Below are 26,187 nucleotides of genomic sequence, written 5' to 3'. Positions count from 1 at the left end.
CCAGTTCACTGAGCAAGGAGTAGGTCTTGTCTATTACATATTGGGTTTATGGAATGGTATCTGAGCTAATTTCAAACCCTTGTTTTATGCATCACCCCACCTCTCCTTTCCCGTTAAGCAGCCATAGTGTGTGTTCTAAACGTGTGACTCTGTTCTGTTTTGTAATTCAGTTCAAGTGTAGCGGTGTTTACATTCCCTCTATAAGTGATATCTTAGGATCAGTGTCTTTTTCTGTGTGACTTATTTCACTTAGAATCGTCGTAGCTAAATCCACTCATCATGCTGCTACTAGCCTTATGACGTTGATTTCATGGCTGAGTGATATTCCATTGTACATAAGGACCACAACTTCTTTATCCATTTTTCTCTTTCCTGGGATATTTAAGGTGAAATGAAGTGGAGGCTCTTGTCAACAGGGCAGCCCTAAACTTTGGGGTGCCTGTGTCTTGCTGATTTTTAGTTTTCCCAATTTATACGCCCATGAGTGGAAGTGCCCTAAGCTCTCTAAGCTGAGTTTTTGAGATGTTTCAGGACACACCATACACTTCTCCAGAGTGGCTGTTGGCAATTTACATCCCGCTCATCAGCGTAGCAAGGCTCCCATTTCTCCATGGCCTGTCCTCTATTTCTGGTTTTGACACTTTATTCAGCATGGCCCTTTTGACCGATGGGAAGCGAGACTTCTTTGTAGCGCTGATTTGCCTTTTCAGGTTGCTTGGTTGGCCAAAAAGGGCGTATGCGTTTTTTCCTGAATGTATTCAGGAAAAAACGCATACGCCCTTTTTGGCCAAGGGCATCATTGTCGAGGTTTCGCCGCTTTTCCTGTGCTTTAAAGGCGATTCGAATCTACCTCCTGAAATCTGTTTCCTGCAATTCTGCCTTGCTTTCAAATCCTCTTCGTTGCCTTCCCTCAAAATATTTGTGGCCGAGAGTTATCATTTTTAACTCTGCAGGTTTGTGAATTGCAGTGCCCCTGAGCTCCATTTTTCAACTCGCTTTCTTGAAGGCTGGCCGCAAAAGCGCAGGATTGCTTCAGGCCCTATTCTGGTTCCGGGCGCAGGCTGAGCCTGTGGTTAATTCTTCTTCCTGATGGGAAAATAGAGTGGCCTGTGTCTGTCCCAACACCTAGAGCTAGTCTCTCATTGGTTCCCCCTCTTCCCGTTCATCCTCAGGACAAATTGCAACCTGTACGGAACAGGAGGTTAGAGGTGCTGATTCTCCAAGGAGGGAGATTGCTAGTAAAGCGGCTGGAATGGCGAACCCGAGCACAAGGAGATGAGAAATGAAGAGCGTTTTAGAAACGTTTCCCGATCACACGGTGTACCGTCTTCTGGGTTTCTCATGCATGTTTTCGATGTAGGAAGATGCCCTTGAACCTGGAGATTTGGGACCCCTGGGATGGGTACCACGCAGTATTTCTTAAAAGGGTCTGCGTTTTCTCTCCCAACCTCACCAAACCTCTCAGCCCCTGAGTGTCCACCCTTATGTCTGAATCAGCTGTGGTTCTAGATATGGTCAATCCAGGTGGCATCACAGCTCCTGAACGAATTTTGTAAGAATTTCTCTCTCTTTCACTGTCTTTGTTTCACGGGTTTTTTAAAGTAAGTGATTTTTATAATGGGGTTTAGCTCCTTTTCACTGCTGTGTTTCTGCCGCTTTACACCCACTTGACTCACTTACAGAGAGATATCAATACATAGGTTTTAACATTCTTATTAGTCAGATATATTCTTGGGTGGTGAATAGGGGGTGTTGAGTCCAGTTCACTGAGCAAGGAGTAGGTCTTGTCTATTACATATTGGGTTTATGGAACGGTATCTGAGCTAATTTGAAACCCTTGTTTTATGCATCACCCCACCTCTCCTTTCCCGTTAAGCAGCCATAGTGTGTTTTCTAAACGTGTGACTCTATTCTGTTTTGTAATTCAGTTCAAGTGTAGCGGTTTTTACATTCCCTCTATAAGTGATATCTTATGATAAGTGTCTTTTTCTGTGTGCCTTATTTCACTTAGAATCGTCGTAGCTAAATCCACTCATCATGCTGCTACTAGCCTTATGACGTTGATTTCATGGCTGAGTGATATTCCATTGTACATAAGGACCACAACTTCTTTATCCATTTTTCTCTTTCCTGGGATATTTAAGGTGAAATGAAGTGGAGGCTCTTGTCAACAGGGCAGCCCTAATCTTTGGGGTGCCTGTGTCTTGCTGATTTTTAGTTTTCCCAATTTATACGCCCATGAGTGGAAGTGCCCTATGCTCTGTAAGCTGAGTTTTTTAGATGTTTCAAGACACACCGTACACTTCTCCAGAGTGGCTGTTGGCAATTTACATCCCGCCCATCAGCGTAGCAAGGCTCCCGTTTCTCCATGGCTTGTCCTGCATTTCTGGTTTTGACACTTTATTCAGCATGGCCCTTTTGACCGATGGGAAGCGAGACTTCTTTGTAGCGCTGATTTGCCTTTTCAGGTTGCTTGGTTGGCCAAAAAGGGCGTATGCGTTTTTTCCTGAATGTATTCAGGAAAAAACGCATACGCCCTTTTTGGCCAAGGGCATCATTGTCGAGGTTTCGCCGCTTTTCCTGTGCTTTAAAGGCGATTCGAATCTACCTCCTGAAATCTGTTTCCTGCAATTCTGCCTTGCTTTCAAATCCTCTTCGTTGCCTTCCCTCAAAATATTTGTGGCCGAGAGTTATCATTTTTAACTCTGCAGGTTTGTGAATTGCAGTGCCCCTGAGCTCCATTTTTCAACTCGCTTTCTTGGGAGCTGGCCGCAAAAGCGCAGGATTGCTTCAGGCCCTATTCTGGTTCCGGGCGCAGGCTGAGCCTGTGGTTAATTCTTCTTCCTGATGGGAAAATAGAGTGAGCTGTGCCTGTCCCAACACCTAGAGCTAGTCTCTCATTGGTTCCCCCTCTTCCCGTTGATCCTCAGGACAAATTGCAACCTGTACGGAACAGGAGGTTAAAGGTGCTGATTCTCCAAGGAGGGAGATTGCTAGTAAAGCGGCTGGAATGGCGAACCCGAGCACAAGGAGATGAGAAATGAGCTGCGTTTTAGAAACGTTTCCCGATCACACGGTGTACCATCTTCTGGGTTTCTCATGCATGTTTTCGATGTAGGAAGATGCCCTTGAACCTGGAGATTTGGGACCCCTGGGATGAGTACCACGCAGTATTCCTTTAAAGGGTCTGCGTTTGCTCCCCCAACCTCACCAAACCTCTCAGCCCCTGAGTGTCCACCGTTATGTCTCAATCACCTGTGGGTCTAGGTATGGTCAATCCAGGTGGCATCACAGCCCCTGAACGAATTTTGTAAGAATTTCTCTCTCTTTCACTGTCTTTGTTTCACGGGTTTTTTAAAGTAATTGATTTTTTTAAAAATATAAGCCAATTTTTTTTAAGATTTCTTAAGTGATTGATTGATTGATTGATTGCTATGTTGGGTCTTCGTTTCTGTGCTAGGGCTTTCTCCAGTTGTGGCAAGTGGGGGCCACTCTTCATCGCGGTGCCCGGGCCTCTCACTATTGTGGCCTCTCTTGTGGCGGAGCACAGGCTCCAGACGCGCAGGCTCAGTAGTTGTGGCTCACGGGCCTAGTTGCTCCACGGCATGTGGGATCTTCCCAGACCAGGGCTCGAACCCGTGTTTCCTGCATTAGCAGGCAGATTCTCAACCACTGCGCAACCAGGGAAGCCCAGTAATTGATTTTTATAATGGGGTTTAGCTGCTTTTCACTGCTGTGTTTATGCCGCTTTACATCCACATGTCTCACTTACAGAGAGATATCAATACATAGGTTTTAAGATTCTTACTAGTCAGATATATTCTACGGCGGTGAATAGGGGATGTTGAGTCCAGTTCACTGAGCAAGGAGTAGGTCTTGTCTATTACATATTGGGTTTATGGAACGGAATCTGAGCTAATTTCAAACCCTTGTTTTATGCATCACCCCACCTCTCCTTTCCCGTTAAGCAGCCATAGTGTGTTTTCTAAACGTGTGACTCTGTTCTGTTTTGTAATTCAGTTCAAGTGTAGCGGTTTTTACATTGCCTCCATAAGTGATATCTTAGGATCAGTGTCTTTTTCTGTGTGACTTATTTCACTTGGAATCGTCGTACCTAAATCCACTCATCATGCTGCTACTAGCCTTATGACGTTGATTTCATGGCTGAGTGATATTCCTTTGTACATAAGGACCACAACTTCTTTATCCATTTTCCTCTTTCCTGGGATATTTAAGGTGTAACGAAGTGGAGGTTCTTGTCAACAGAGCAGCCCTAAATTTTGGGGTGCCTGTGTCTTGCTGATTTTTAGTTTTCCCAATTTATACGCCCATGAGTGGAAGTGCCCTATGCTCTGTAAGCTGAGTTTTTTAGATGTTTCAGGACACACCGTACACTTCTCGAGAGTGGCTGTTGGCAATTTACATCACGCCCATCAGCGTAGCAAGGCTCCCGTTTCTCCATGGCCTGACCTGCATTTCTGGTTTTGACACTTTATTCAGCATGGCCCTTTTGACCGATGGGAAGCGAGACTTCTTTGTAGCGCTGATTTGCCTTTTCAGGTTGCTTGGTTGGCCAAAAAGGGCGTATGCGTTTTTTCCTGAATGTATTCAGGAAAAAACGCATACGCCCTTTTTGGCCAAGGGCATCATTGTCGAGGTTTCGCCGCTTTTCCTGTGCTTTAAAGGCGATTCGAATCTACCTCCTGAAATCTGTTTCCTGCAATTCTGCCTTGCTTTCAAATCCTCTTCGTTGCCTTCCCTCAAAATATTTGTGGCCGAGAGTTATCATTTTTAACTCTGCAGGTTTGTGAATTGCAGTGCCCCTGAGCTCCATTTTTCAACTCGCTTTCTTGAAGGCTGGCCGCAAAAGCGCAGGATTGCTTCAGGCCCTATTCTGGTTCCGGGCGCAGGCTGAGCCTGTGGTTAATTCTTCTTCCTGATGGGAAAATAGAGTGGCCTGTGTCTGTCCCAACACCTAGAGCTAGTCTCTCATTGGTTCCCCCTCTTCCCGTTCATCCTCAGGACAAATTGCAACCTGTACGGAACAGGAGGTTAGAGGTGCTGATTCTCCAAGGAGGGAGATTGCTAGTAAAGCGGCTGGAATGGCGAACCCGAGCACAAGGAGATGAGAAATGAAGAGCGTTTTAGAAACGTTTCCCGATCACACGGTGTACCGTCTTCTGGGTTTCTCATGCATGTTTTCGATGTAGGAAGATGCCCTTGAACCTGGAGATTTGGGACCCCTGGGATGGGTACCACGCAGTATTTCTTAAAAGGGTCTGCGTTTTCTCTCCCAACCTCACCAAACCTCTCAGCCCCTGAGTGTCCACCCTTATGTCTGAATCAGCTGTGGTTCTAGATATGGTCAATCCAGGTGGCATCACAGCTCCTGAACGAATTTTGTAAGAATTTCTCTCTCTTTCACTGTCTTTGTTTCACGGGTTTTTTAAAGTAAGTGATTTTTATAATGGGGTTTAGCTCCTTTTCACTGCTGTGTTTCTGCCGCTTTACACCCACTTGACTCACTTACAGAGAGATATCAATACATAGGTTTTAACATTCTTATTAGTCAGATATATTCTTGGGTGGTGAATAGGGGGTGTTGAGTCCAGTTCACTGAGCAAGGAGTAGGTCTTGTCTATTACATATTGGGTTTATGGAACGGTATCTGAGCTAATTTGAAACCCTTGTTTTATGCATCACCCCACCTCTCCTTTCCCGTTAAGCAGCCATAGTGTGTTTTCTAAACGTGTGACTCTATTCTGTTTTGTAATTCAGTTCAAGTGTAGCGGTTTTTACATTCCCTCTATAAGTGATATCTTATGATAAGTGTCTTTTTCTGTGTGCCTTATTTCACTTAGAATCGTCGTAGCTAAATCCACTCATCATGCTGCTACTAGCCTTATGACGTTGATTTCATGGCTGAGTGATATTCCATTGTACATAAGGACCACAACTTCTTTATCCATTTTTCTCTTTCCTGGGATATTTAAGGTGAAATGAAGTGGAGGCTCTTGTCAACAGGGCAGCCCTAATCTTTGGGGTGCCTGTGTCTTGCTGATTTTTAGTTTTCCCAATTTATACGCCCATGAGTGGAAGTGCCCTATGCTCTGTAAGCTGAGTTTTTTAGATGTTTCAAGACACACCGTACACTTCTCCAGAGTGGCTGTTGGCAATTTACATCCCGCCCATCAGCGTAGCAAGGCTCCCGTTTCTCCATGGCTTGTCCTGCATTTCTGGTTTTGACACTTTATTCAGCATGGCCCTTTTGACCGATGGGAAGCGAGACTTCTTTGTAGCGCTGATTTGCCTTTTCAGGTTGCTTGGTTGGCCAAAAAGGGCGTATGCGTTTTTTCCTGAATGTATTCAGGAAAAAACGCATACGCCCTTTTTGGCCAAGGGCATCATTGTCGAGGTTTCGCCGCTTTTCCTGTGCTTTAAAGGCGATTCGAATCTACCTCCTGAAATCTGTTTCCTGCAATTCTGCCTTGCTTTCAAATCCTCTTCGTTGCCTTCCCTCAAAATATTTGTGGCCGAGAGTTATCATTTTTAACTCTGCAGGTTTGTGAATTGCAGTGCCCCTGAGCTCCATTTTTCAACTCGCTTTCTTGGGAGCTGGCCGCAAAAGCGCAGGATTGCTTCAGGCCCTATTCTGGTTCCGGGCGCAGGCTGAGCCTGTGGTTAATTCTTCTTCCTGATGGGAAAATAGAGTGAGCTGTGCCTGTCCCAACACCTAGAGCTAGTCTCTCATTGGTTCCCCCTCTTCCCGTTGATCCTCAGGACAAATTGCAACCTGTACGGAACAGGAGGTTAAAGGTGCTGATTCTCCAAGGAGGGAGATTGCTAGTAAAGCGGCTGGAATGGCGAACCCGAGCACAAGGAGATGAGAAATGAGCTGCGTTTTAGAAACGTTTCCCGATCACACGGTGTACCATCTTCTGGGTTTCTCATGCATGTTTTCGATGTAGGAAGATGCCCTTGAACCTGGAGATTTGGGACCCCTGGGATGAGTACCACGCAGTATTCCTTTAAAGGGTCTGCGTTTGCTCCCCCAACCTCACCAAACCTCTCAGCCCCTGAGTGTCCACCGTTATGTCTCAATCACCTGTGGGTCTAGGTATGGTCAATCCAGGTGGCATCACAGCCCCTGAACGAATTTTGTAAGAATTTCTCTCTCTTTCACTGTCTTTGTTTCACGGGTTTTTTAAAGTAATTGATTTTTTTTAAATATAAGCTAATTTTTTTTTAAGATTTCTTTAGTGATTGATTGATTGATTGATTGCTATGTTGGGTCTTCGTTTCTGTGCTAGGGCTTTCTCCAGTTGTGGCAAGTGGGGGCCACTCTTCATCGCGGTGCCCGGGCCTCTCACTATTGTGGCCTCTCTTGTGGCGGAGCACAGGCTCCAGACGCGCAGGCTCAGTAGTTGTGGCTCACGGGCCTAGTTGCTCCACGGCATGTGGGATCTTCCCAGACCAGGGCTCGAACCCGTGTTTCCTGCATTAGCAGGCAGATTCTCAACCACTGCGCAACCAGGGAAGCCCAGTAATTGATTTTTATAATGGGGTTTAGCTGCTTTTCACTGCTGTGTTTATGCCGCTTTACATCCACATGTCTCACTTACAGAGAGATATCAATACATAGGTTTTAAGATTCTTACTAGTCAGATATATTCTACGGCGGTGAATAGGGGATGTTGAGTCCAGTTCACTGAGCAAGGAGTAGGTCTTGTCTATTACATATTGGGTTTATGGAACGGAATCTGAGCTAATTTCAAACCCTTGTTTTATGCATCACCCCACCTCTCCTTTCCCGTTAAGCAGCCATAGTGTGTTTTCTAAACGTGTGACTCTGTTCTGTTTTGTAATTCAGTTCAAGTGTAGCGGTTTTTACATTGCCTCCATAAGTGATATCTTAGGATCAGTGTCTTTTTCTGTGTGACTTATTTCACTTGGAATCGTCGTACCTAAATCCACTCATCATGCTGCTACTAGCCTTATGACGTTGATTTCATGGCTGAGTGATATTCCTTTGTACATAAGGACCACAACTTCTTTATCCATTTTCCTCTTTCCTGGGATATTTAAGGTGTAACGAAGTGGAGGTTCTTGTCAACAGAGCAGCCCTAAATTTTGGGGTGCCTGTGTCTTGCTGATTTTTAGTTTTCCCAATTTATACGCCCATGAGTGGAAGTGCCCTATGCTCTGTAAGCTGAGTTTTTTAGATGTTTCAGGACACACCGTACACTTCTCGAGAGTGGCTGTTGGCAATTTACATCACGCCCATCAGCGTAGCAAGGCTCCCGTTTCTCCATGGCCTGACCTGCATTTCTGGTTTTGACACTTTATTCAGCATGGCCCTTTTGACCGATGGGAAGTGAGACTTCTTTGTAGTGCTGATTTGCCTTTCCAGGTTGCTTGGTTGGCCAAAAAGGGCGTATGCGTTTTTTCCTGAATATATTCAGGAAAAAACGCATACGCCCTTTTTGGCCAAGGGCATCATTGTCGAGGTTTTGCCGCTTTTCCTGTGATTTAAAGGCGATTCGAATCTACCTCCTGAAATCTGTTTCCTGCAATTCTGCCTTGCTTTCAAATCCTCTTCGTTGCCTTCCCTCAAAATATTTGTGGCCGAGAGTTATCATTTTTAACTCTGCAGGTTTGTGAATTGCAGTGCCCCTGAGCTCCATTTTTCAACTCGCTTTCTTGGGAGCTGGCCGCAAAAGCGCAGGATTGCTTCAGGCCCTATTCTGGTTCCGGGCGCAGGCTGAGCCTGTGGTTAATTCTTCTTCCTGATGGGAAAATAGAGTGAGCTGTGCCTGTCCCAACACCTAGAGCTAGTCTCTCATTGGTTCCCCCTCTTCCCGTTCATCCTCAGGACAAATTGCAACCTGTACGGAACAGGAGGTTAAAGGTGCTGATTCTCCAAGGAGGGAGATTGCTAGTAAAGCGGCTGGAATGGCGAACCCGAGCACAAGGAGATGAGAAATGAGGTGCGTTTTAGAAACGTTTCCCGATCACACGGTGTACCATCTTCTGGGTTTCTCATGCATGTTTTCGATGTAGGAAGATGCCCTTGAACGTGCAGATTTGGGACCCCTGGGATGGGTACCACGCAGTATTCCTTTAAAGGGTCTGCGTTTGCTCCCCCAACCTCACCAAACCTCTCAGCCCCTGAGTGTCCACCGTTATGTCTCAATCACCTGTGGGTCTAGGTATGGTCAATCCAGGTGGCATCACAGCCCCTGAACGAATTTTGTAAGAATTTCTCTCTCTTTCACTGTCTTTGTTTCACGGGTTTTTTAAAGTAATTGATTTTTTTTAAAATATAAGCCAATTTTTTTTAAGATTTCTTAAGTGATTGATTGATTGATTGATTGCTATGTTGGGTCTTCGTTTCTGTGCTAGGGCTTTCTCCAGTTGTGGCAAGTGGGGGCCACTCTTCATCGCGGTGCGCGGGCCTCTCACTATTGTGGCCTCTCTTGTGGCGGAGCACAGGCTCCAGACGCGCAGGCTCAGTAGTTGTGGCTCACGGGCCTAGTTGCTCCACGGCATGTGGGATCTTCCCAGACCAGGGCTCGAACCCGTGTTTCCTGCATTAGCAGGCAGATTCTCAACCACTGCGCAACCAGGGAAGCCCAGTAATTGATTTTTATAATGGGGTTTAGCTGCTTTTCACTGCTGTGTTTATGCCGCTTTACATCCACATGTCTCACTTACAGATTGATGTCAATACATAGGTTTTAAGATTCTTACTAGTCAGATATATTCTAGGGCGGTGAATAGGGGGTGTTGAGTCCAGTTCACTGAGCAAGGAGTAGGTCTTGTCTATTACATATTGGGTTTATGGAATGGTATCTGAGCTAATTTCAAACCCTTGTTTTATGCATCACCCCACCTCTCCTTTCCCGTTAAGCAGCCATAGTGTGTGTTCTAAACGTGTGACTCTGTTCTGTTTTGTAATTCAGTTCAAGTGTAGCGGTGTTTACATTCCCTCTATAAGTGATATCTTAGGATCAGTGTCTTTTTCTGTGTGACTTATTTCACTTAGAATCGTCGTAGCTAAATCCACTCATCATGCTGCTACTAGCCTTATGACGTTGATTTCATGGCTGAGTGATATTCCATTGTACATAAGGACCACAACTTCTTTATCCATTTTTCTCTTTCCTGGGATATTTAAGGTGAAATGAAGTGGAGGCTCTTGTCAACAGGGCAGCCCTAAACTTTGGGGTGCCTGTGTCTTGCTGATTTTTAGTTTTCCCAATTTATACGCCCATGAGTGGAAGTGCCCTAAGCTCTCTAAGCTGAGTTTTTGAGATGTTTCAGGACACACCATACACTTCTCCAGAGTGGCTGTTGGCAATTTACATCCCGCTCATCAGCGTAGCAAGGCTCCCATTTCTCCATGGCCTGTCCTCTATTTCTGGTTTTGACACTTTATTCAGCATGGCCCTTTTGACCGATGGGAAGCGAGACTTCTTTGTAGCGCTGATTTGCCTTTTCAGGTTGCTTGGTTGGCCAAAAAGGGCGTATGCGTTTTTTCCTGAATGTATTCAGGAAAAAACGCATACGCCCTTTTTGGCCAAGGGCATCATTGTCGAGGTTTCGCCGCTTTTCCTGTGCTTTAAAGGCGATTCGAATCTACCTCCTGAAATCTGTTTCCTGCAATTCTGCCTTGCTTTCAAATCCTCTTCGTTGCCTTCCCTCAAAATATTTGTGGCCGAGAGTTATCATTTTTAACTCTGCAGGTTTGTGAATTGCAGTGCCCCTGAGCTCCATTTTTCAACTCGCTTTCTTGAAGGCTGGCCGCAAAAGCGCAGGATTGCTTCAGGCCCTATTCTGGTTCCGGGCGCAGGCTGAGCCTGTGGTTAATTCTTCTTCCTGATGGGAAAATAGAGTGGCCTGTGTCTGTCCCAACACCTAGAGCTAGTCTCTCATTGGTTCCCCCTCTTCCCGTTCATCCTCAGGACAAATTGCAACCTGTACGGAACAGGAGGTTAGAGGTGCTGATTCTCCAAGGAGGGAGATTGCTAGTAAAGCGGCTGGAATGGCGAACCCGAGCACAAGGAGATGAGAAATGAAGAGCGTTTTAGAAACGTTTCCCGATCACACGGTGTACCGTCTTCTGGGTTTCTCATGCATGTTTTCGATGTAGGAAGATGCCCTTGAACCTGGAGATTTGGGACCCCTGGGATGGGTACCACGCAGTATTTCTTAAAAGGGTCTGCGTTTTCTCTCCCAACCTCACCAAACCTCTCAGCCCCTGAGTGTCCACCCTTATGTCTGAATCAGCTGTGGTTCTAGATATGGTCAATCCAGGTGGCATCACAGCTCCTGAACGAATTTTGTAAGAATTTCTCTCTCTTTCACTGTCTTTGTTTCACGGGTTTTTTAAAGTAAGTGATTTTTATAATGGGGTTTAGCTCCTTTTCACTGCTGTGTTTCTGCCGCTTTACACCCACTTGACTCACTTACAGAGAGATATCAATACATAGGTTTTAACATTCTTATTAGTCAGATATATTCTTGGGTGGTGAATAGGGGGTGTTGAGTCCAGTTCACTGAGCAAGGAGTAGGTCTTGTCTATTACATATTGGGTTTATGGAACGGTATCTGAGCTAATTTGAAACCCTTGTTTTATGCATCACCCCACCTCTCCTTTCCCGTTAAGCAGCCATAGTGTGTTTTCTAAACGTGTGACTCTATTCTGTTTTGTAATTCAGTTCAAGTGTAGCGGTTTTTCCATTCCCTCTATAAGTGATATCTTATGATAAGTGTCTTTTTCTGTGTGCCTTATTTCACTTAGAATCGTCGTAGCTAAATCCACTCATCATGCTGCTACTAGCCTTATGACGTTGATTTCATGGCTGAGTGATATTCCATTGTACATAAGGACCACAACTTCTTTATCCATTTTTCTCTTTCCTGGGATATTTAAGGTGAAATGAAGTGGAGGCTCTTGTCAACAGGGCAGCCCTAATCTTTGGGGTGCCTGTGTCTTGCTGATTTTTAGTTTTCCCAATTTATACGCCCATGAGTGGAAGTGCCCTATGCTCTGTAAGCTGAGTTTTTTAGATGTTTCAAGACACACCGTACACTTCTCCAGAGTGGCTGTTGGCAATTTACATCCCGCCCATCAGCGTAGCAAGGCTCCCGTTTCTCCATGGCTTGTCCTGCATTTCTGGTTTTGACACTTTATTCAGCATGGCCCTTTTGACCGATGGGAAGCGAGACTTCTTTGTAGCGCTGATTTGCCTTTCCAGGTTGCTTGGTTGGCCAAAAAGGGCGTATGCGTTTTTTCCTGAATATATTCAGGAAAAAACGCATACGCCCTTTTTGGCCAAGGGCATCATTGTCGAGGTTTTGCCGCTTTTCCTGTGCTTTAAAGGCGATTCGAATCTACCTCCTGAAATCTGTTTCCTGCAATTCTGCCTTGCTTTCAAATCCTCTTCGTTGCCTTCCCTCAAAATATTTGTGGCCGAGAGTTATCATTTTTAACTCTGCAGGTTTGTGAATTGAAGTGCCCCTGAGCTCCATTTTTCAACTCGCTTTCTTGGGAGCTGGCCGCAAATGCGCAGGATTGCTTCAGGCCCTATTCTGGTTCCGGGCGCAGGCTGAGCCTGTGGTTAATTCTTCTTCCTGATGGGAAAATAGAGTGAGCTGTGCCTGTCCCAACACCTAGAGCTAGTCTCTCATTGGTTCCCCCTCTTCCCGTTGATCCTCAGGACAAATTGCAACCTGTACGGAACAGGAGGTTAAAGGTGCTGATTCTCCAAGGAGGGAGATTGCTAGTAAAGCGGCTGGAATGGCGAACCCGAGCACAAGGAGATGAGAAATGAGCTGCGTTTTAGAAACGTTTCCCGATCACACGGTGTACCATCTTCTGGGTTTCTCATGCATGTTTTCGATGTAGGAAGATGCCCTTGAACCTGGAGATTTGGGACCCCTGGGATGAGTACCACGCAGTATTCCTTTAAAGGGTCTGCGTTTGCTCCCCCAACCTCACCAAACCTCTCAGCCCCTGAGTGTCCACCGTTATGTCTCAATCACCTGTGGGTCTAGGTATGGTCAATCCAGGTGGCATCACAGCCCCTGAACGAATTTTGTAAGAATTTCTCTCTCTTTCACTGTCTTTGTTTCACGGGTTTTTTAAAGTAATTGATTTTTTTTAAATATAAGCTAATTTTTTTTTAAGATTTCTTTAGTGATTGATTGATTGATTGATTGCTATGTTGGGTCTTCGTTTCTGTGCTAGGGCTTTCTCCAGTTGTGGCAAGTGGGGGCCACTCTTCATCGCGGTGCCCGGGCCTCTCACTATTGTGGCCTCTCTTGTGGCGGAGCACAGGCTCCAGACGCGCAGGCTCAGTAGTTGTGGCTCACGGGCCTAGTTGCTCCACGGCATGTGGGATCTTCCCAGACCAGGGCTCGAACCCGTGTTTCCTGCATTAGCAGGCAGATTCTCAACCACTGCGCAACCAGGGAAGCCCAGTAATTGATTTTTATAATGGGGTTTAGCTGCTTTTCACTGCTGTGTTTATGCCGCTTTACATCCACATGTCTCACTTACAGAGAGATATCAATACATAGGTTTTAAGATTCTTACTAGTCAGATATATTCTACGGCGGTGAATAGGGGATGTTGAGTCCAGTTCACTGAGCAAGGAGTAGGTCTTGTCTATTACATATTGGGTTTATGGAACGGAATCTGAGCTAATTTCAAACCCTTGTTTTATGCATCACCCCACCTCTCCTTTCCCGTTAAGCAGCCATAGTGTGTTTTCTAAACGTGTGACTCTGTTCTGTTTTGTAATTCAGTTCAAGTGTAGCGGTTTTTACATTGCCTCCATAAGTGATATCTTAGGATCAGTGTCTTTTTCTGTGTGACTTATTTCACTTGGAATCGTCGTACCTAAATCCACTCATCATGCTGCTACTAGCCTTATGACGTTGATTTCATGGCTGAGTGATATTCCTTTGTACATAAGGACCACAACTTCTTTATCCATTTTCCTCTTTCCTGGGATATTTAAGGTGTAACGAAGTGGAGGTTCTTGTCAACAGAGCAGCCCTAAATTTTGGGGTGCCTGTGTCTTGCTGATTTTTAGTTTTCCCAATTTATACGCCCATGAGTGGAAGTGCCCTATGCTCTGTAAGCTGAGTTTTTTAGATGTTTCAGGACACACCGTACACTTCTCGAGAGTGGCTGTTGGCAATTTACATCACGCCCATCAGCGTAGCAAGGCTCCCGTTTCTCCATGGCCTGACCTGCATTTCTGGTTTTGACACTTTATTCAGCATGGCCCTTTTGACCGATGGGAAGTGAGACTTCTTTGTAGTGCTGATTTGCCTTTCCAGGTTGCTTGGTTGGCCAAAAAGGGCGTATGCGTTTTTTCCTGAATATATTCAGGAAAAAACGCATACGCCCTTTTTGGCCAAGGGCATCATTGTCGAGGTTTTGCCACTTTTCCTGTGATTTAAAGGCGATTCGAATCTACCTCCTGAAATCTGTTTCCTGCAATTCTGCCTTGCTTTCAAATCCTCTTCGTTGCCTTCCCTCAAAATATTTGTGGCCGAGAGTTATCATTTTTAACTCTGCAGGTTTGTGAATTGCAGTGCCCCTGAGCTCCATTTTTCAACTCGCTTTCTTGGGAGCTGGCCGCAAAAGCGCAGGATTGCTTCAGGCCCTATTCTGGTTCCGGGCGCAGGCTGAGCCTGTGGTTAATTCTTCTTCCTGATGGGAAAATAGAGTGAGCTGTGCCTGTCCCAACACCTAGAGCTAGTCTCTCATTGGTTCCCCCTCTTCCCGTTCATCCTCAGGACAAATTGCAACCTGTACGGAACAGGAGGTTAAAGGTGCTGATTCTCCAAGGAGGGAGATTGCTAGTAAAGCGGCTGGAATGGCGAACCCGAGCACAAGGACATGAGAAATGAGGTGCGTTTTAGAAACGTTTCCCGATCACACGGTGTACCATCTTCTGGGTTTCTCATGCATGTTTTCGATGTAGGAAGATGCCCTTGAACGTGCAGATTTGGGACCCCTGGGATGGGTACCACGCAGTATTCCTTTAAAGGGTCTGCGTTTGCTCCCCCAACCTCACCAAACCTCTCAGCCCCTGAGTGTCCACCGTTATGTCTCAATCACCTGTGGGTCTAGGTATGGTCAATCCAGGTGGCATCACAGCCCCTGAACGAATTTTGTAAGAATTTCTCTCTCTTTCACTGTCTTTGTTTCACGGGTTTTTTAAAGTAATTGATTTTTTTTAAAATATAAGCAAATTTTTTTTAAGATTTCTTAAGTGATTGATTGATTGATTGATTGCTATGTTGGGTCTTCGTTTCTGTGCTAGGGCTTTCTCCAGTTGTGGCAAGTGGGGGCCACTCTTCATCGCGGTGCGCGGGCCTCTCACTATTGTGGCCTCTCTTGTGGCGGAGCACAGGCTCCAGACGCGCAGGCTCAGTAGTTGTGGCTCACGGGCCTAGTTGCTCCACGGCATGTGGGATCTTCCCAGACCAGGGCTCGAACCCGTGTTCCCTGCATTAGCAGGCAGATTCTCAACCACTGCGCAACCAGGGAAGCCCAGTAATTGATTTTTATAATGGGGTTTAGCTGCTTTTCACTGCTGTGTTTATGCCGCTTTACATCCACATGTCTCACTTACAGATTGATGTCAATACATAGGTTTTAAGATTCTTACTAGTCAGATATATTCTAGGGCGGTGAATAGGGGGTGTTGAGTCCAGTTCACTGAGCAAGGAGTAGGTCTTGTCTATTACATATTGGGTTTATGGAATGGTATCTGAGCTAATTTCAAACCCTTGTTTTATGCATCACCCCACCTCTCCTTTCCCGTTAAGCAGCCATAGTGTGTGTTCTAAACGTGTGACTCTGTTCTGTTTTGTAATTCAGTTCAAGTGTAGCGGTGTTTACATTCCCTCTATAAGTGATATCTTAGGATCAGTGTCTTTTTCTGTGTGACTTATTTCACTTAGAATCGTCGTAGCTAAATCCACTCATCATGCTGCTACTAGCCTTATGACGTTGATTTCATGGCTGAGTGATATTCCATTGTACATAAGGACCACAACTTCTTTATCCATTTTTCTCTTTCCTGGGATATTTAAGGTGAAATGAAGTGGAGGCTCTTGTCAACAGGGCAGCCCTAAACTTTGGGGTGCCTGTGTCTTGCTGATTTTTAGTTTTCCCAATTTATACGCCCATGAGTGGAAGTGCCCTAAGCTCTCTAAGCTGAGTTTTTGAGATGTTTCAGGACACACCATACACTTCTCCAGAGTGGCTGTTGGCAATTTACATCCCGCTCATCAGCGTAGCAAGGCTCCCATTTCTCCATGGCCTGTCCTCTATTTCTGGTTTTGACACTTTATTCAGCATGGCCCTTTTGACCGATGGGAAGCGAGACTTCTTTGTAGCGCTGATTTGCCTTTTCAGGTTGCTTGGTTGGCCAAAAAGGGCGTATGCGTTTTTTCCTGAATGTATTCAGGAAAAAACGCATACGCCCTTTTTGGCCAAGGGCATCATTGTCGAGGTTTCGCCGCTTTTCCTGTGCTTTAAAGGCGATTCGAATCTACCTCCTGAAATCTGTTTCCTGCAATTCTGCCTTGCTTTCAAATCCTCTTCGTTGCCTTCCCTCAAAATATTTGTGGCCGAGAGTTATCATTTTTAACTCTGCAGGTTTGTGAATTGCAGTGCCCCTGAGCTCCATTTTTCAACTCGCTTTCTTGAAGGCTGGCCGCAAAAGCGCAGGATTGCTTCAGGCCCTATTCTGGTTCCGGGCGCAGGCTGAGCCTGTGGTTAATTCTTCTTCCTGATGGGAAAATAGAGTGGCCTGTGTCTGTCCCAACACCTAGAGCTAGTCTCTCATTGGTTCCCCCTCTTCCCGTTCATCCTCAGGACAAATTGCAACCTGTACGGAACAGGAGGTTAGAGGTGCTGATTCTCCAAGGAGGGAGATTGCTAGTAAAGCGGCTGGAATGGCGAACCCGAGCACAAGGAGATGAGAAATGAAGAGCGTTTTAGAAACGTTTCCCGATCACACGGTGTACCGTCTTCTGGGTTTCTCATGCATGTTTTCGATGTAGGAAGATGCCCTTGAACCTGGAGATTTGGGACCCCTGGGATGGGTACCACGCAGTATTTCTTAAAAGGGTCTGCGTTTTCTCTCCCAACCTCACCAAACCTCTCAGCCCCTGAGTGTCCACCCTTATGTCTGAATCAGCTGTGGTTCTAGATATGGTCAATCCAGGTGGCATCACAGCTCCTGAACGAATTTTGTAAGAATTTCTCTCTCTTTCACTGTCTTTGTTTCACGGGTTTTTTAAAGTAAGTGATTTTTATAATGGGGTTTAGCTCCTTTTCACTGCTGTGTTTCTGCCGCTTTACACCCACTTGACTCACTTACAGAGAGATATCTATACATAGGTTTTAACATTCTTATTATTATTCTTACTAGTCAGATATATTCTACGGCGGTGAATAGGGGATGTTGAGTCCAGTTCACTGAGCAAGGAGTAGGTCTTGTCTATTACATATTGGGTTTATGGAACGGAATCTGAGCTAATTTCAAACCCTTGTTTTATGCATCACCCCACCTCTCCTTTCCCGTTAAGCAGCCATAGTGTGTGTTCTAAACGTGTGATTCTGTTCTGTTTTGTAATTCAGTTCAAGTGTAGCGGTTTTTACATTGCCTCCATAAGTGATATCTTAGGATCAGTGTCTTTTTCTGTGTGACTTATTTCACTTGGAATCGTCGTACCTAAATCCACTCATCATGCTGCTACTAGCCTTATGATGTTGATTTCATGGCTGAGTGATATTCCTTTGTACATAAGGACCACAACTTCTTTATCCATTTTCCTCTTTCCTGGGATATTTAAGGTGTAACGAAGTGGAGGTTCTTGTCAACAGAGCAGCCCTAAATTTTGGGGTGCCTGTGTCTTGCTGATTTTTAGTTTTCCCAATTTATACGCCCATGAGTGGAAGTGCCCTATGCTCTGTAAGCTGAGTTTTTTAGATGTTTCAGGACACACCGTACACTTCTCGAGAGTGGCTGTTGGCAATTTACATCACGCCCATCAGCGTAGCAAGGCTCCCGTTTCTCCATGGCTTGTCCTGCATTTCTGGTTTTGACACTTTATTCAGCATGGCCCTTTTGACCGATGGGAAGCGAGACTTCTTTGTAGCGCTGATTTGCCTTTCCAGGTTGCTTGGTTGGCCAAAAAGGGCGTATGCGTTTTTTCCTGAATATATTCAGGAAAAAACGCATACGCCCTTTTTGGCCAAGGGCATCATTGTCGAGGTTTTGCCGCTTTTCCTGTGCTTTAAAGGCGATTCGAATCTACCTCCTGAAATCTGTTTCCTGCAATTCTGCCTTGCTTTCAAATCCTCTTCGTTGCCTTCCCTCAAAATATTTGTGGCCGAGAGTTATCATTTTTAACTCTGCAGGTTTGTGAATTGCAGTGCCCCTGAGCTCCATTTTTCAACTCGCTTTCTTGGGAGCTGGCCGCAAAAGCGCAGGATTGCTTCAGGCCCTATTCTGGTTCCGGGCGCAGGCTGAGCCTGTGGTTAATTCTTCTTCCTGATGGGAAAATAGAGTGAGCTGTGCCTGTCCCAACACCTAGAGCTAGTCTCTCATTGGTTCCCCCTCTTCCCGTTGATCCTCAGGACAAATTGCAACCTGTACGGAACAGGAGGTTAAAGGTGCTGATTCTCCAAGGAGGGAGATTGCTAGTAAAGCGGCTGGAATGGCGAACCCGAGCACAAGGACATGAGAAATGAGGTGCGTTTTAGAAACGTTTCGCGATCACACGGTGTACCATCTTCTGGGTTTCTCATGCATGTTTTCGATGTAGGAAGATGCCCTTGAACGTGCAGATTTGGGACCCCTGGGATGGGTACCACGCAGTATTCCTTTAAAGGGTCTGCGTTTGCTCCCCCAACCTCACCAAACCTCTCAGCCCCTGAGTGTCCACCGTTATGTCTCAATCACCTGTGGGTCTAGGTATGGTCAATCCAGGTGGCATCACAGCCCCTGAACGAATTTTGTAAGAATTTCTCTCTCTTTCACTGTCTTTGTTTCACGGGTTTTTTAAAGTAATTGATTTTTTTTAAAATATAAGCAAATTTTTTTTAAGATTTCTTAAGTGATTGATTGATTGATTGATTGCTATGTTGGGTCTTCGTTTCTGTGCTAGGGCTTTCTCCAGTTGTGGCAAGTGGGGGCCACTCTTCATCGCGGTGCCCGGGCCTCTCACTATTGTGGCCTCTCTTGTGGCGGAGCACAGGCTCCAGACGCGCAGGCTCAGTAGTTGTGGCTCACGGGCCTAGTTGCTCCACGGCATGTGGGATCTTCCCAGACCAGGGCTCGAACCCGTGTTTCCTGCATTAGCAGGCAGATTCTCAACCACTGCGCAACCAGGGAAGCCCAGTAATTGATTTTTATAATGGGGTTTAGCTGCTTTTCACTGCTGTGTTTATGCCGCTTTACATCCACATGTCTCACTTACAGATTGATGTCAATACATAGGTTTGAAGATTCTTACTAGTCAGATATATTCTACGGCGGTGAATAGGGGATGTTGAGTCCAGTTCACTGAAAAAGGAGTAGGTCTTGTCTATTACATATTGGGTTTATGGAATGGTATCTGAGCTAATTTCAAACCCTTGTTTTATGCATCACCCCACCTCTCCTTTCCCGTTAAGCAGCCATAGTGTGTTTTCTAAACGTGTGACTCTGTTCTGTTTTGTAATTCAGTTCAAGTGTAGCGGTTTTTACATTGCCTCCATAAGTGATATCTTAGGATCAGTGTCTTTTTCTGTGTGACTTATTTCACTTGGAATCGTCGTACCTAAATCCACTCATCATGCTGCTACTAGCCTTATGACGTTGATTTCATGGCTGAGTGATATTCCATTGTACATAAGGACCACAACTTCTTTATCCATTTTTCTCTTTCCTGGGATATTTAAGGTGAAATGAAGTGGAGGCTCTTGTCAACAGGGCAGCCCTAAACTTTGGGGTGCCTGTGTCTTGCTGATTTTTAGTTTTCCCAATTTATACGCCCATGAGTGGAAGTGCCCTAAGCTCTCTAAGCTGAGTTTTTGAGATGTTTCAGGACACACCATACACTTCTCCAGAGTGGCTGTTGGCAATTTACATCCCGCTCATCAGCGTAGCAAGGCTCCCATTTCTCCATGGCCTGTCCTCTATTTCTGGTTTTGACACTTTATTCAGCATGGCCCTTTTGACCGATGGGAAGCGAGACTTCTTTGTAGCGCTGATTTGCCTTTTCAGGTTGCTTGGTTGGCCAAAAAGGGCGTATGCGTTTTTTCCTGAATGTATTCAGGAAAAAACGCATACGCCCTTTTTGGCCAAGGGCATCATTGTCGAGGTTTCGCCGCTTTTCCTGTGCTTTAAAGGCGATTCGAATCTACCTCCTGAAATCTGTTTCCTGCAATTCTGCCTTGCTTTCAAATCCTCTTCGTTGCCTTCCCTCAAAATATTTGTGGCCGAGAGTTATCATTTTTAACTCTGCAGGTTTGTGAATTGCAGTGCCCCTGAGCTCCATTTTTCAACTCGCTTTCTTGAAGGCTGGCCGCAAAAGCGCAGGATTGCTTCAGGCCCTATTCTGGTTCCGGGCGCAGGCTGAGCCTGTGGTTAATTCTTCTTCCTGATGGGAAAATAGAGTGGCCTGTGTCTGTCCCAACACCTAGAGCTAGTCTCTCATTGGTTCCCCCTCTTCCCGTTCATCCTCAGGACAAATTGCAACCTGTACGGAACAGGAGGTTAGAGGTGCTGATTCTCCAAGGAGGGAGATTGCTAGTAAAGCGGCTGGAATGGCGAACCCGAGCACAAGGAGATGAGAAATGAAGAGCGTTTTAGAAACGTTTCCCGATCACACGGTGTACCGTCTTCTGGGTTTCTCATGCATGTTTTCGATGTAGGAAGATGCCCTTGAACCTGGAGATTTGGGACCCCTGGGATGGGTACCACGCAGTATTTCTTAAAAGGGTCTGCGTTTTCTCTCCCAACCTCACCAAACCTCTCAGCCCCTGAGTGTCCACCCTTATGTCTGAATCAGCTGTGGTTCTAGATATGGTCAATCCAGGTGGCATCACAGCTCCTGAACGAATTTTGTAAGAATTTCTCTCTCTTTCACTGTCTTTGTTTCACGGGTTTTTTAAAGTAAGTGATTTTTATAATGGGGTTTAGCTCCTTTTCACTGCTGTGTTTCTGCCGCTTTACACCCACTTGACTCACTTACAGAGAGATATCAATACATAGGTTTTAACATTCTTATTATTATTCTTACTAGTCAGATATATTCTACGGCGGTGAATAGGGGATGTTGAGTCCAGTTCACTGAGCAAGGAGTAGGTCTTGTCTATTACATATTGGGTTTATGGAACGGAATCTGAGCTAATTTCAAACCCTTGTTTTATGCATCACCCCACCTCTCCTTTCCCGTTAAGCAGCCATAGTGTGTGTTCTAAACGTGTGATTCTGTTCTGTTTTGTAATTCAGTTCAAGTGTAGCGGTTTTTACATTGCCTCCATAAGTGATATCTTAGGATCAGTGTCTTTTTCTGTGTGACTTATTTCACTTGGAATCGTCGTACCTAAATCCACTCATCATGCTGCTACTAGCCTTATGATGTTGATTTCATGGCTGAGTGATATTCCTTTGTACATAAGGACCACAACTTCTTTATCCATTTTCCTCTTTCCTGGGATATTTAAGGTGTAACGAAGTGGAGGTTCTTGTCAACAGAGCAGCCCTAAATTTTGGGGTGCCTGTGTCTTGCTGATTTTTAGTTTTCCCAATTTATACGCCCATGAGTGGAAGTGCCCTATGCTCTGTAAGCTGAGTTTTTTAGATGTTTCAGGACACACCGTACACTTCTCGAGAGTGGCTGTTGGCAATTTACATCACGCCCATCAGCGTAGCAAGGCTCCCGTTTCTCCATGGCTTGTCCTGCATTTCTGGTTTTGACACTTTATTCAGCATGGCCCTTTTGACCGATGGGAAGCGAGACTTCTTTGTAGCGCTGATTTGCCTTTCCAGGTTGCTTGGTTGGCCAAAAAGGGCGTATGCGTTTTTTCCTGAATATATTCAGGAAAAAACGCATACGCCCTTTTTGGCCAAGGGCATCATTGTCGAGGTTTTGCCGCTTTTCCTGTGCTTTAAAGGCGATTCGAATCTACCTCCTGAAATCTGTTTCCTGCAATTCTGCCTTGCTTTCAAATCCTCTTCGTTGCCTTCCCTCAAAATATTTGTGGCCGAGAGTTATCATTTTTAACTCTGCAGGTTTGTGAATTGCAGTGCCCCTGAGCTCCATTTTTCAACTCGCTTTCTTGGGAGCTGGCCGCAAAAGCGCAGGATTGCTTCAGGCCCTATTCTGGTTCCGGGCGCAGGCTGAGCCTGTGGTTAATTCTTCTTCCTGATGGGAAAATAGAGTGAGCTGTGCCTGTCCCAACACCTAGAGCTAGTCTCTCATTGGTTCCCCCTCTTCCCGTTGATCCTCAGGACAAATTGCAACCTGTACGGAACAGGAGGTTAAAGGTGCTGATTCTCCAAGGAGGGAGATTGCTAGTAAAGCGGCTGGAATGGCGAACCCGAGCACAAGGACATGAGAAATGAGGTGCGTTTTAGAAACGTTTCGCGATCACACGGTGTACCATCTTCTGGGTTTCTCATGCATGTTTTCGATGTAGGAAGATGCCCTTGAACGTGCAGATTTGGGACCCCTGGGATGGGTACCACGCAGTATTCCTTTAAAGGGTCTGCGTTTGCTCCCCCAACCTCACCAAACCTCTCAGCCCCTGAGTGTCCACCGTTATGTCTCAATCACCTGTGGGTCTAGGTATGGTCAATCCAGGTGGCATCACAGCCCCTGAACGAATTTTGTAAGAATTTCTCTCTCTTTCACTGTCTTTGTTTCACGGGTTTTTTAAAGTAATTGATTTTTTTTAAAATATAAGCAAATTTTTTTTAAGATTTCTTAAGTGATTGATTGATTGATTGATTGCTATGTTGGGTCTTCGTTTCTGTGCTAGGGCTTTCTCCAGTTGTGGCAAGTGGGGGCCACTCTTCATCGCGGTGCCCGGGCCTCTCACTATTGTGGCCTCTCTTGTGGCGGAGCACAGGCTCCAGACGCGCAGGCTCAGTAGTTGTGGCTCACGGGCCTAGTTGCTCCACGGCATGTGGGATCTTCCCAGACCAGGGCTCGAACCCGTGTTTCCTGCATTAGCAGGCAGATTCTCAACCACTGCGCAACCAGGGAAGCCCAGTAATTGATTTTTATAATGGGGTTTAGCTGCTTTTCACTGCTGTGTTTATGCCGCTTTACATCCACATGTCTCACTTACAGATTGATGTCAATACATAGGTTTGAAGATTCTTACTAGTCAGATATATTCTACGGCGGTGAATAGGGGATGTTGAGTCCAGTTCACTGAAAAAGGAGTAGGTCTTGTCTATTACATATTGGGTTTATGGAATGGTATCTGAGCTAATTTCAAACCCTTGTTTTATGCATCACCCCACCTCTCCTTTCCCGTTAAGCAGCCATAGTGTGTTTTCTAAACGTGTGACTCTGTTCTGTTTTGTAATTCAGTTCAAGTGTAGCGGTTTTTACATTGCCTCCATAAGTGATATCTTAGGATCAGTGTCTTTTTCTGTGTGACTTATTTCACTTGGAATCGTCGTACCTAAATCCACTCATCATGCTGCTACTAGCCTTATGACGTTGATTTCATGGCTGAGTGATATTCCATTGTACATAAGGACCACAACTTCTTTATCCATTTTTCTCTTTCCTGGGATATTTAAGGTGAAATGAAGTGGAGGCTCTTGTCAACAGGGCAGCCCTAAACTTTGGGGTGCCTGTGTCTTGCTGATTTTTAGTTTTCCCAATTTATACGCCCATGAGTGGAAGTGCCCTAAGCTCTCTAAGCTGAGTTTTTGAGATGTTTCAGGACACACCATACACTTCTCCAGAGTGGCTGTTGGCAATTTACATCCCGCTCATCAGCGTAGCAAGGCTCCCATTTCTCCATGGCCTGTCCTCTATTTCTGGTTTTGACACTTTATTCAGCATGGCCCTTTTGACCGATGGGAAGCGAGACTTCTTTGTAGCGCTGATTTGCCTTTTCAGGTTGCTTGGTTGGCCAAAAAGGGCGTATGCGTTTTTTCCTGAATGTATTCAGGAAAAAACGCATACGCCCTTTTTGGCCAAGGGCATCATTGTCGAGGTTTCGCCGCTTTTCCTGTGCTTTAAAGGCGATTCGAATCTACCTCCTGAAATCTGTTTCCTGCAATTCTGCCTTGCTTTCAAATCCTCTTCGTTGCCTTCCCTCAAAATATTTGTGGCCGAGAGTTATCATTTTTAACTCTGCAGGTTTGTGAATTGCAGTGCCCCTGAGCTCCATTTTTCAACTCGCTTTCTTGAAGGCTGGCCGCAAAAGCGCAGGATTGCTTCAGGCCCTATTCTGGTTCCGGGCGCAGGCTGAGCCTGTGGTTAATTCTTCTTCCTGATGGGAAAATAGAGTGGCCTGTGTCTGTCCCAACACCTAGAGCTAGTCTCTCATTGGTTCCCCCTCTTCCCGTTCATCCTCAGGACAAATTGCAACCTGTACGGAACAGGAGGTTAGAGGTGCTGATTCTCCAAGGAGGGAGATTGCTAGTAAAGCGGCAGGAATGGCGAACCCGAGCACAAGGAGATGAGAAATGAAGAGCGTTTTAGAAACGTTTCCCGATCACACGGTGTACCGTCTTCTGGGTTTCTCATGCATGTTTTCGATGTAGGAAGATGCCCTTGAACCTGGAGATTTGGGACCCCTGGGATGGGTACCACGCAGTATTTCTTAAAAGGGTCTGCGTTTTCTCTCCCAACCTCACCAAACCTCTCAGCCCCTGAGTGTCCACCCTTATGTCTGAATCAGCTGTGGTTCTAGATATGGTCAATCCAGGTGGCATCACAGCTCCTGAACGAATTTTGTAAGAATTTCTCTCTCTTTCACTGTCTTTGTTTCACGGGTTTTTTAAAGTAAGTGATTTTTATAATGGGGTTTAGCTCCTTTTCACTGCTGTGTTTCTGCCGCTTTACACCCACTTGACTCACTTACAGAGAGATATCAATACATAGGTTTTAACATTCTTATTATTATTCTTACTAGTCAGATATATTCTACGGCGGTGAATAGGGGATGTTGAGTCCAGTTCACTGAGCAAGGAGTAGGTCTTGTCTATTACATATTGGGTTTATGGAACGGAATCTGAGCTAATTTCAAACCCTTGTTTTATGCATCACCCCACCTCTCCTTTCCCGTTAAGCAGCCATAGTGTGTGTTCTAAACGTGTGATTCTGTTCTGTTTTGTAATTCAGTTCAAGTGTAGCGGTTTTTACATTGCCTCCATAAGTGATATCTTAGGATCAGTGTCTTTTTCTGTGTGACTTATTTCACTTGGAATCGTCGTACCTAAATCCACTCATCATGCTGCTACTAGCCTTATGACGTTGATTTCATGGCTGAGTGATATTCCTTTGTACATAAGGACCACAACTTCTTTATCCATTTTCCTCTTTCCTGGGATATTTAAGGTGTAACGAAGTGGAGGTTCTTGTCAACAGAGCAGCCCTAAATTTTGGGGTGCCTGTGTCTTGCTGATTTTTAGTTTTCCCAATTTATACGCCCATGAGTGGAAGTGCCCTATGCTCTGTAAGCTGAGTTTTTTAGATGTTTCAGGACACACCGTACACTTCTCGAGAGTGGCTGTTGGCAATTTACATCACGCCCATCAGCGTAGCAAGGCTCCCGTTTCTCCATGGCTTGTCCTGCATTTCTGGTTTTGACACTTTATTCAGCATGGCCCTTTTGACCGATGGGAAGCGAGACTTCTTTGTAGCGCTGATTTGCCTTTCCAGGTTGCTTGGTTGGCCAAAAAGGGCGTATGCGTTTTTTCCTGAATATATTCAGGAAAAAACGCATACGCCCTTTTTGGCCAAGGGCATCATTGTCGAGGTTTTGCCGCTTTTCCTGTGCTTTAAAGGCGATTCGAATCTACCTCCTGAAATCTGTTTCCTGCAATTCTGCCTTGCTTTCAAATCCTCTTCGTTGCCTTCCCTCAAAATATTTGTGGCCGAGAGTTATCATTTTTAACTCTGCAGGTTTGT

Source organism: Balaenoptera acutorostrata, chromosome 7, assembly GCF_949987535.1.
Source record: "Balaenoptera acutorostrata chromosome 7, mBalAcu1.1, whole genome shotgun sequence".
NCBI classification, from domain to species: domain Eukaryota; kingdom Metazoa; phylum Chordata; class Mammalia; order Artiodactyla; family Balaenopteridae; genus Balaenoptera; species Balaenoptera acutorostrata.
This window is presented reverse-complemented; position numbering follows the sequence as displayed.